Here is an 11,863-nt window from a genome sequence, read left to right as displayed (position 1 = left end):
ATGAACACTACGTCTCTTCTAATGCTCCCCAATGACACCAAAAGGAGACTCCATAGGGAAGCATGGGAGAAAAAATAAGAAAAAAATCGCACATCGCAGAAAGATAGAGCATGCCACAATTCTTTGCTCCCGCAACATCGCATGAGTGAAAACATCGCTAATGGGAGGAAAACTATTGTAAATCATTGGTTTCATAATCTGCTTTGTTACTGACTCTCGCTTCGCGTGAAAATCATGCGATTTTCTTGCCTGTGTGAAACCACTCTCATTGAAATGAAAGGCGTGGCAGTACACCTGTATGACCTCGTCTCCATTCCCTTAAAGATCACCCAGACCCTTGTTCTCAAGATTGGTGGGGGTCCCAGCGGTCAGACCGCCATCAATCTATCAGTTCTCCTCCAGCTAGCAGATGGGTGAAAACTTTAAAAAACTTTTGGTTTCCAGAATACCCCTTTAAGAATTGAGTGCAGCTTTGGATGTGACTACAGTATAAAACAATAATGTTACCCAAGAGCGGTACTAAGTTTCTGCATATTACTTTACTTTGAACAATCCCTGTTCAGCAGCTGAGGCCCCCAAACTGTATATGAGGACCCCAAACACCAGACAGCTGCTAGGCAGTCATATGACACCATATAGTCCATTGAAGTCAATGAGACATAAGTATGAAGCCCAGTTTTCTGGCATGGAAAAGTCGCAGTTTTGGTGCGCATGACTTGTGCTTCCTGATTCACTTGTCGCTGTGAGCTCAGCACATAGTTTACTTACGTATGAAACGCCGGTCAAAGTAAATATGCCCCAATGACTGTGTTTACCTGTGCTCTGGTAAATAGGGGTGCGCTTGGTTCTTCATCCTCTTGGTCGAATTTGAGCAAAAAGTTTGGTTCCCTCCGAATCAGTACGGACCAAACCGGAACTGCACCAATACTCCTCGCCTGAGGTATAACACTGAGGGCGCCTTCACACGCGAGAGTGAGTGAAAACACAGAATTATGTGAGAGGTTAATGTATGAAAGTGGCTGGGATGTGTATGAATGGTATGCATGATTTTATGTGTATGACTGGAGGTTCTTTGTTCCCCATGTCTAGTCTTTAGTGCCAGTGTCTGTGCACCGTCCTAGTCTGTCTCAGTAGGCTGGGCATCCTTTTTACCTTATCCCATTAGTCCCAGGTGTAGAGTATTGACTTTAGCTACCACTCGTCACAGAGTCTTTTCCTTTTCTCAGAGAAAGTGATGGTCATTCCACTTGTCTCCTGTTTTTCCTACCAGTCACCCTTCTCTATTTTGAAGTTCTGTTGTATTCCTTTTTGTCAAAGGAAGTGATGTTTATTCCACCTGCCTCATATCTTTCTCTTTGGGGAGAAGAGCAATATATGAGTCCCATAGCTATACTAGTGCATTCTGAATTCTGTTCAGCCTAGTAGAATGTCCTCATGGTTAGGCCAACCATGTTCATACATGCTGTCATAACAATGCGTTACTCGGAAAGTGACATTCACAAGGTAGTTTTAGAATACTAGAATGGGTTAACCTTTTGTACAAATAACCGGAGGGTAGGAGCTGTGTCTATAGGTTTCACCTTGCATACCCCTTGACTCTGTAGTGTTCCTAAAGGTGAATTGGATTAGAACACTCAGATATTCCTTCCCCGGATATTACACTCTGCTTTAGAGGCGCCGGGGTTGGCTTATTTTAAGTAGGGGGGAACTGTAGTGGCCCGAAGTCTATATTTCTGGGTCCTCCATAATTGTCATACATGTCATGTCTTCAATGTGGATGCACTGTGCAAAGTGAGTTGTCTGCTATGTATATTGCACAGCTGCAGCATGTGAGAGGTTAATATTAGAGATGAGCGAGCACCAAAATGCTCGGGTGCTCGTTACTTGAGACGAACTTTTCGCGATGCTCGAGGGTTCGTTTCGAGTAACGAACCCCATTGAAGTCAATGGGCGACCCGAGCATTTTTGTATTTCGCCGATGCTCGCTAAAGTTTTCGTTTGTGAAAATCTGGGCAATTCAAGAAAGTGATGGGAACGACACAGCAACGGATAGGGCAGGCGAGGGGCTACATGTTGGGCTGCATCTCAAGTTCCCAGGTCCCACTATTAAGCCACAATAGCGGCAAGAGTGGCCCCCCCTCCCAACAACTTTTACTTCAGAAAAGCCCTCATTAGCAATGCATAACTTAGCTAAGCACCACACTACCTCCAACAAAGCACAATCACTGCCCGCATGACACTCCGCTGCCACTTCTCCTGGGTTACATGCTGCCCAACCCCCCCCCCCTCCCTCCACGACCCAGTGTCCACAGCGCACACCAAACTGTTCCTGCCCAGCCTTCAGCTGCCCTCATGCCACGCCACACTCATGTCTATTTATAAGTGCGTCTGCCATGAGGAGGAACTGCAGGCACACACTGCAGAGGGTTGGCACGGCTAGGCAGCGACCCTCTTTAAAAGGGGCGGGGCGATAGTCCACAATGCTGTACATAAGCAATGAGAAATCCAATCCTGTGCCACCTCCATCTGGAGCTGCACACGTGGGCATAGCAATGGGGAACCTATGTGCCACACACTATTCATTCTGTCAAGGTGTCTGCATGCCCCAGTCAGACCGGGGTTTTTTATAAATAGTCACAGGCAGGTACAACTCCGCAATGGGAATTCCGTGTGCACCCATGGCATGGGTGGCTCCCTGGAACCCACCGGCTGTACATAAATGTATCCCATTGCAGTGCCCTGGACAGCAGAGCTAACGTCAGATTAAATGCAGGTGGGCTTCGGCCCACACTGCATGCCCCAACCGGAGCAGGGTTTTTAATTCATAGACACAGGCAGGTACAACTCGCTATTGTGAAGTCCCTGTGGACCGACAGCATGGGTGGGTGCCAGGAAGCCACCGGCGGTACATAAATATATCCCATTGCATTGCCCATCACAGCTGATGTAACGTCAGCTGTAATGCAGGTGGGCTAAAAATTCATTTGATTACACTGTAGGCGAGGGCCCCCAAAAATTGGTGTATCAACAGTACTAATGTACCTCAGAAAAATTGCCCATGCCCAACCAAGAGGGCAGGTGAATCCATTAATCGCTTTGGTTAATGTGGTGTAATTGGTAACTAGGCCTGGAGGCAGCCCAGTTAAAATAAAAATTGGTTGAGGTGAAAGTTTCAACGCTTTAATGAGCATTGAAATGTATAAAAATTGTTTAGAAAAATTATATGACTGAGCCTTGTGGGCCTAAGAAAAATTGCCCGTTCGGCGTGATTATGTGAGGTTTCAGGAGGAGGAGCAGGAGGAGGAGGAGGAGGAGGAATATTATACACAGATTGATGAAGCGAAAAGGTCCCTGTTTTTGATGGGGATAGAGAACGATGCTTCCATCGCGGGTGCAGCCTACGTATTGTTTAGGTATCGCTGCTGTCCGATGGTGGAGAAGAGAAGTCTGGGGAAATCCAGGCTTTGTTCATCTTGATGAGTGTAAGCCTGTCGGCACAGTCGGTTGACAGGCGGGTACGCTTATCTGTGATGATTCCCCCAGCCACACTAAACACCCTCTCTGACAAGACACTAGCCGCAGGACAAGCAAGCACCTCCAGGGACAAGCAAGCACCTCCAGCGCTAGTTCAGGCCACGTGTCCAGCTTCGACACCCAGTAGTTGTAGGGGGCAGAGACGTCACGAAGGACGGTCGTGCGATCGGCTACGTACTCCCTCACCATCCTTTTACAGTGCTCCCGCCGACTCAGCCGTGACTGGGGAGCGGTGACACAGTCTTGCTGGGGAGCCATAAAGCTGTCAAGGGCCTTAAAGAGTGTTGCCCTGCCTGTGCTGTACATGCTGCCTGATCTCCGCGCCTCCCCTGCTACCTGGCCTTCGGAACTGCGCCTTCGGCCACTAGCGCTGTCGTATGGGAATTTTACCATCAGTTTGTCCGCCAGGGTCCTGTGGTATAGCAACACTCTCGAACCCCTTTCCTCTTCGGGTATGAGAGTGGAAAGGTTCTCCTTATACCGTGGGTCAAGCAGTGTGTACACCCAGTAATCCGTAGTGGCCAGAATGCGTGTAACGCGAGGGTCACGAGAAAGGCATCCTAACATGAAGTCAGCCATGTGTGCCAGGGTACCTGTACGCAACACATGGCTGTCCTCACTAGGAAGATCACTTTCCGGATCCTCCTCCTCCTCCTCCTCAGGCCATACACGCTGAAAGGATGACAGGCCAGCAGCATGTGTACCCTCACCAGTGGGCCAAGCTGCCTCTTCCCCCTCCTCCTCATCTTCCTCCTCCTCCTCCTCCTCACCGCGCTGAGATATAGACAGGAGGGTGCTCTGACTATCCAGCGACATACTGTCTTCCCCCGGCTCTGTTTCCGAGCGCAAAGCGTCTGCCTTTATGCTTTGCAGGGAACTTCTCAAGAGGCATAGCAGAGGAATGGTGACGCTAATGATTGCAGCATCGCCGCTCACCACCTGGGTAGACTCCTCAAACTTTCCAAGGACCTGGCAGATGTCTGCCAACCAGGCCCACTCTTCTGAAAAGAATTGAGGAGGCTGACTCCCACTGCGCCGCCCATGTTGGAGTTGGTATTCCACTATAGCTCTACGCTGCTCATAGAGCCTGGCCAACATGTGGAGCGTAGAGTTCCACCGTGTGGGCACGTCGCACAGCAGTCGGTGCACTGGCAGATTAAACTGATGTTGCAGGGTGGCAGCGTCCGTGTGGGACTTGCGGAAATGTGCGCAGAGCCGGCGCACCTTTCCGAGCAGGTCTGACAAGCGTGGGTAGCTTTTCAGAAAGCGCTGAACCACCAAATTAAAGACGTGGGCCAGGCATGGCACGTGCGTGAGGCTGCCGAGCTGCAGAGCCACCACCAGGTTACGGCCGTTGTCACACACGACCATGCCCGGTTGGAGGCTCAGTGGCGCAAGCCAGCGGTCGGTCTGCTCTGTCAGACCCTGCAGCAGTTCGTGGGCCGTGTGCCTCTTATCTCCTAAGCTGAGTAGTTTCAGCACGGCCTGCTGACGCTTGCCCACCGCTGTGCTGCCACGCCGCGCGACACTGACTGCTGACGACGTGCTGCTGCTGACACATCTTGATTGCGAGACAGAAGTTGCGTTGGAGGAGGAGGAGGAGGAGGGTGGTTTAGTGGAGGAAGCATACACCGCCGCAGATACCACCACCGAGCTGTGGCCCGCAATTCTGGGGGTGGGTAGGACGTGAGCGGTCCCAGGCTCTGACTCTGTCCCGGCCTCCACTAAATTCACCCAATGTGCCGTCAGGGAGATATAGTGGCCCTGCCCGCCTGTGCTTGTCCACATGTCCGTTGTTAAGTGGACCTTGGCAGTAACCGCGTTGGTGAGGGCGCATACAATGTTGCGGGAGACGTGGTCGTGCAGGGCTGGGACGGCACATCGGGAAAAATAGTGGCGACTGGGAACTGAGTAGCGCGGGGCCGCCAACGCCGCCATCATACTTTTGAAGGACTCCGTTTCCACAACCCTATACGGCAGCATCTCCAGGCTGATAAATTTGGCTACGTGCACGTTTAACGCTTGAGCGTGCGGGTGCGTGGCGGCGTACTTGCGCTTGCGCTCAAACACTTGCGCTAGCGACGGCTGGACGCTGCGCTGACAGACATTGGTGGATGGGGCCGAGGACAGCGGAGGTGAGGGTGTGGGTGCAGGCCAGGAGACGGTAGTGCCTGTGTCCTCAGAGCGGGGTTGGATCTCAGTGGCAGGTTGGGGCACAGTGGGAGAGGCAGCGGTGCAAACCAGAGGCGGTGAACGGCCTTCGTCCCACCTTGTGGGGTGCTTGGCCATCATATGTCTGCGCATGCTGGTGGTGGTGAGGCTGGTGGTGGTGGCTCCCTGGCTGATCTTGGCGCGACAAAGGTTGCACACCACTGTTCGTCGGTCGTCTGCACTCTCAGTGAAAAACTGCCAGACCTTTGAGCACCTCGGCCTCTGCAGGGTGGCATGGCACGAGGGGGCGCTTTGGGAAACAGTTGGTGGATTATTCGGTCTGGCCCTGCCTCTACCCCTGGACACCGCACTGCCTCTTGCAACCTGCCCTGCTGCTGCCCTTGCCTCCCCCTCTGAAGACCTGTCCTCAGTAGGCGTAGCAAACCAGGTGGGGTCAGTCACCTCATTGTCCTGCTGCTCTTCCTCTGAATCCTCTGTTCGCTCCTCCCTCGGACTTACTGCCCTTACTACTACCTCACTGATAGACAACTGTGTCTCATCGTCATCGGCCTCCTCACCCACTGAAAGGTCTTGAGACAGTTGCCGGAAGTCCCCAGCCTCATCCCCCGGACCCCGGGAACTTTCCAATGGTTGGGCATCAGTCACGATAAACTCCTCTGGTGGGAGAGGAACCACTGCTGCCCAATCTGAGCAGGGGCCCAAGAACAGTTCCTGGGAGTCTGCCCGCTCCTCAGAATGTCTCATTTTCATGGAGTGAGGAGGCTGGGAGGAAGGAGGAGCAGCAGCCAGAGGATTCTGAGTTGCAGCAGTGGACGGCGCAGAACTCTGGGTGGACGATAGGTTGCTGGAAGCACTTTCTGCCATCCACGACAGGACCTGCTCACACTGCTCATTTTCTAATAAAGGTCTACCGCGTGGACCCAATAAATGCGATGAATGTGGGGACACCAGAAACGTGCCTCTCTCCTAATCCCGCAGCAGTCGGCTGCGATACACCTGGATCAGTAGCTCGGCCTGTGCCCACACCCAGACTAGGGCCTCCGCGTCCTCGGCCGCGCCCACGTCCTCTATGCCTACCCCTACCCCTCAGCATGGTGTATTAGCAGTAGTGCAGAAACAGAACGCTGTAATTAAATGTGCCGCTTATTGGCCTGTGGTTGGAGGCTGACTTCGCTTACGGAACGCCAGGAAATAATTTGGCGCAAGCCTGCTGTAACACTTAGCTGGCTGCGTATGATTTTGTAGAACTACTACACCCAGCACACACAGACCCAGAACACTGAGCACAGTGACAGGCAGGCCAAATAGATTTTTTGCCCAATTTTTTTTAGAAAAGGCCCACGGCCTATATTCAATCAATAATGTGTCTTCTGTCCCTGCCTCCACACTTCTGTCCCTGGAATATTACTGCAGGGCGCAATGCTCTGCACGGCCGATATACCAAAAAAAAAAAAGTGCAACACTGAAAAAAGCAGCCTCCACAGTACTGCACACGGTTAGATGTGGCCCTAAGAAGGACCGTTGGGGTTCTTGAAGCCTACAATAACTCCTAACACTCTCCCTATAGCAGCTCCAACACGATAGCACTTTCCCTTTAGCTATGTCAGAATGCATCTGTGGCGAGCCGCGGGAGGGGCCGATTTTTATACTCGGGTGACATCTGATCTCGCCAGTCACTCACTGCAGGGGGGTGGTATAGGGCTTGAACGTCACAGGGGGAAGTTGTAATGCCTTCCCTGTCTTTCAATTGGCCAGAAAAGCGCGCTAATGTCTCAGAGATGAAAGTGAAAGTAACCCGAACATCGCGTGGTACTCGTTACAAGTAACGAGCATCTCGAACACGCTAATACTCGAACGAGTATCAAGCTCGGACGAGTACGTTCGCTCATCTCTAGTTAATATCTAAAAGTGGCTGGGATATGTCTGGAAATGTATCAGTTTATGTCCTGTCACGTGGTATGTTGGACCCAAAAAATGTGAGTTTCTGAGAGTCGGAAAGGGTCTTTCATCATCTTCTATGGTTGAGTGTGGAGTGGAGTGCCAGCCACATCGGAGTCCCTTCAACCCTCGTGGTGAAGTGATATAGGAAGAGGAGAGGTATCCTGAGGCCTGCTATTCCAGGTACCACATCTAAGGAGCAACTGAAGTGAAGACTCTGCCCTGCAGAGCTGCTTGCAAATACTGTGGAGTGTCTCTGGAGTGTTCCTACCCCAATCCTCCTCCGGAGTGTTCCCCTTCCAGGAGCGGTACCTTACAGATAATGTGGACTGTAGGACCAGTGTCATCTTGTGTCTCCTCCCTGACCTCACATTCTTTGTCTTTCCTGCACTGGCGTGCATAACGTTGTACTCTGACAAGCTTCCAGAAAAGTTTTCCGGTCATTGTCCATTCCCAGTAACTGAGGTATTCAAGTTTCAGCTGTATGTGTGGACTCTTCATTTAACCGCCGGGTACAAGGTATGGTGAGTAGGAATGATGGCGTCACCCATGACAACTCTATAGTCCACCACACGTATACAGGTAACCGCTGTCCCAGCATTGCCTGAAAGAGGCCTAGCGATCCGAGGTTGCGTTCGTCCCTCCGGGGAGGAGTCTGGTAGAGTCACCATGACAAGCGCCAACTGTACCCTGCCAGCTCCTCAGTGTGGACCTTGTGGCCATGTGGATGCTGGGATGCTACAGTATCAGCAACTTTCATCTACAAATTTGATCAGTTTTCCCTCAATTCCCTCCTCCAGATCATTTATAAAAATGTTGAACATTGGGCCCAGGACAGAGCCTTGTGGTCCCCCACTATATATATTCTTCCACTTGGATGTGCAGCCATTTATGACCACTCTCTGAGTACGATCACTCAGCCAGTTGTGAATCTACCTAACAGTTGCCTTGTCAATCCCATATTTGGTCATTTTTTCAATAAGTATGGTATGAGATACTTTGTCAAATGCTTTACTAAAGTCAAGATACACTATATCCACCACATTTCCCTGATCAACCCAATCGGTGATTCTGTCATAGAAGGAAATTAGATTCTTCTGGCATGACTTGTTTGTTACAAACCCATGATGGCTCTGGTTAATTACTCCATTTTTATCCAAGTACTTGCAAGCATGCTGTTTAATAATTTGTTCAAAGATCTCTCCCGGTATAGAAGTCAGGCTCACAGGCCTGTAGTTTCCTGGATTCACATTCTTCCCTTTTTTGAAGATAGGGACAATATTTGCCCTTTTCCAATCTTCTGGGACTTCTCCTGTTCTCCAGGAATCTTCAAAGATTATGGCAAGTGGTTCAGCAATTACGTCCACTGCTTCCTTTAGTATCCTAGGATGTAATTCATCTGGACCTTGAGACTTGAATTCATTTAAGTTAGCTAAGTGTTCCCTCACCCTCTCTCTGCTTATAGATGGCCTGCATTTTTTATTCCTCCATTAGCACAGGGAAGATCAGTTTATGTTGCATCTACTTTCTGAGAGAAAACAGATACAAAATAGGTATATACAACTTCGGCTTTCACAACATCATTCTTATCCAATTCACCATTTTTATCTTGTAAGCATCCAATAGCATCTCTGACTTTTCTTTTCTTTTGCTTTTGACATACTCCCAAAATCCTTTTTTTATTGCTTTTGGCCTCTGTTTCAAGCCTCAATTCATTATTAGCTTTAGCTATTCTGACACTTGCCCTACAGTTTCTACAGACCGCATTATATTCTTCTTTAGATATTCTCCCTCTTTCTATTTGATAAACATATTTTTCTTTCTTTCCACTTCTAATAGCGAGGTTCTCAAATGTATTCATTAGCTGTATACATTTTTACCTGGCCTTTCACTTTCCTTCCCATGTTGTTCTAGTTTAAAACTCTACTAATGAGTTAAGCAAGGTGCCCACCAAATATATGCTTACCTGTCTTTGCAATTTGCAAACTGTGTCTAGCAAGCAGTCCATCATATAGATAATTCACTCCATGGTCTCAAAACCCTTTCTGGGTATTGTAGTCCGCCCATTCCATTTATTACTTTAGTTGCCACCTTTGTACCTGCTCAAGCTCTGGTATGTCCTTGAGTACCGGTGGCCAAAACCATCCACAATATTCCATGTGTGGTCTGACCAGTAACTTGTAGAGAGGAAGAACAATGTTCTCATCACGTGCCCCTAGACCTCTATTAATGCACCCCATAATCTACTTGCCTTGGCAGCAGCTGCCTGACACTGGTTGCTCTAGTTAAGCTTACAGTTAACTAAAATCCCCAAGTCCTTCTCCATGTCAGTGTCCCCAGTAGTTTCCCATTTAGTGTGCAGAACTTTACACTTATTAGTGTTAAACCTCATTTGCCACCTTTCTGCCCCAACTTATCCAGATCCTCTCTAGTGTTACTTTCTTTACATAGTTTTGTGTCATCTGAAAATATTGATATTTTTCTGCACAATCCTTATACCAAGTCATTAATAAATATATTAAAAAGAATAGGGCCCAAAACCAACCCCTGTGGTACCCCACTAGTAACAGTGACTTTTCCAATACAGCCCCCTGTGGTACCCCACTAGCAACAGTGACCCCTCCAATACTGTCCCCTGTGGTACACCATTAGTAACAGTGACTCCTCCAGTGCTGCCCCTGTGGTACTGCTCTAGTAATGGTGACCCTTTCAGTACTGCCCACTGTGGTACCATACTAGTAACAGTGACCCAATCAGAGTATGTACCATTTATAACCCCCTCTGCTTTCTATCACTGACCAGTTACTTACCCGCTTACACATATTCTTGCCCAGACCAAGCATTCTCATTTTATATACCAACCTTTTAGAACAGTAGCGAACACCTTGGAAAAGTCCAGATATACAAGAACCAATGACTCCCCAGTCCAGTCTAGAAGTTACCTCCTCGTAGAAGCTGATCAGGTTGGTTTGACAGAAGCGATCTCTCATAGACCCATGCTGATACAGAGTTATACAGCTATCTTCCTTGAGGTCCTCCAGGATTGCATCTCTTAGAAACCCTTCAAACATTTTACCCACGATAGAAGTCAGACTTACCAGCCTGTAGTTTCCAAGTTCGCTTTCTGACCCCTTTCTGAATATTGGTACCACATTGGTTACGTGTCACTCCAGTGGGACAGACCCCATCACTACAGAGTCCCTAAATATAAGAAACAAGGGTCTGTCTATCACATTACTTAATTCCCTTAAAACCCCGGGGTGTATGCCATCGGGACCCCGTGATTTGTCAAGTTTTTCATCTACTTAAGCTGGCTCTGCACTTCTTCCTGGGTTAGACTGGTGGCATGTAGTGGAGAGTTTACTTCATCACTCTGCATCTCATCTGACAAAAACTATTTATTAGATTTATTTTCTCCTTATCGCCCTCTACAATTTCTCCTACATTATGTATTTAAGGGCAACACTTTCAGCATTCATCTTTTAACTATTTATATAGTTGTAGAACAGTTTAGGGTTACTCTCCTTAGTAATAAGTCTCTCTAGTGATGTAGTGTCATAGTAACATAACCTACAGTAGTGATATAGCATCATATAGTCGTGATGTAGTGCCATACTAGCATAACATACAGTCATGATATGAAGTAGTATCACAGTAACATATAGTAGTGATGTACTAACCTACTAACATACAATAGTAGTATAATATACAGTAGTGATGAAGTATCATAGCAGCATATAGTAGTGATGTTCAGTAGTATCATAACATACAGTAGTGATGAAGTACAGTAACATATAGTAGTGATGTACAGTAGTATCTTAGTACAGTAGTGATGTAGTGATATACCCTGTTTCTCTGAAAATAAGACATAGCATGATTTTCCAGAATTTTTGAGGATGCAAAATGATTTTTCAGGCTTTTTGAGGATGCTTGAAATATAAGCCCTACTCCAAAATTAAGCCCTGCTAACAGTTAATTAAAAAAAAAGTCTATTTAAATAGTGTCCAGGCAGCTATACATGTAAAAAAGTTAAACCTTTTTGAACAAAAATTAATATAAGACACTGTCTTATTTTCGGGGAAACACGGTAGTAGTATAAAGTGATGTACAGGAAAAGGGACTTGTTAGGAAAGGGATTTGTTATTTGTATAGCACAAACTTATTCTGTAGCACTTTCAGGCAACCTATTTATTATCCTCCAGAAATCTGAGTACTTGGA

This window comes from Eleutherodactylus coqui, chromosome 3 (genome assembly GCF_035609145.1).
Source record: "Eleutherodactylus coqui strain aEleCoq1 chromosome 3, aEleCoq1.hap1, whole genome shotgun sequence".
Classification (NCBI taxonomy): Eukaryota; Metazoa; Chordata; class Amphibia; order Anura; family Eleutherodactylidae; genus Eleutherodactylus; species Eleutherodactylus coqui.
The sequence above is the reverse complement of the archived record's forward strand: the minus strand, read 5'-3'. Positions refer to the sequence as shown.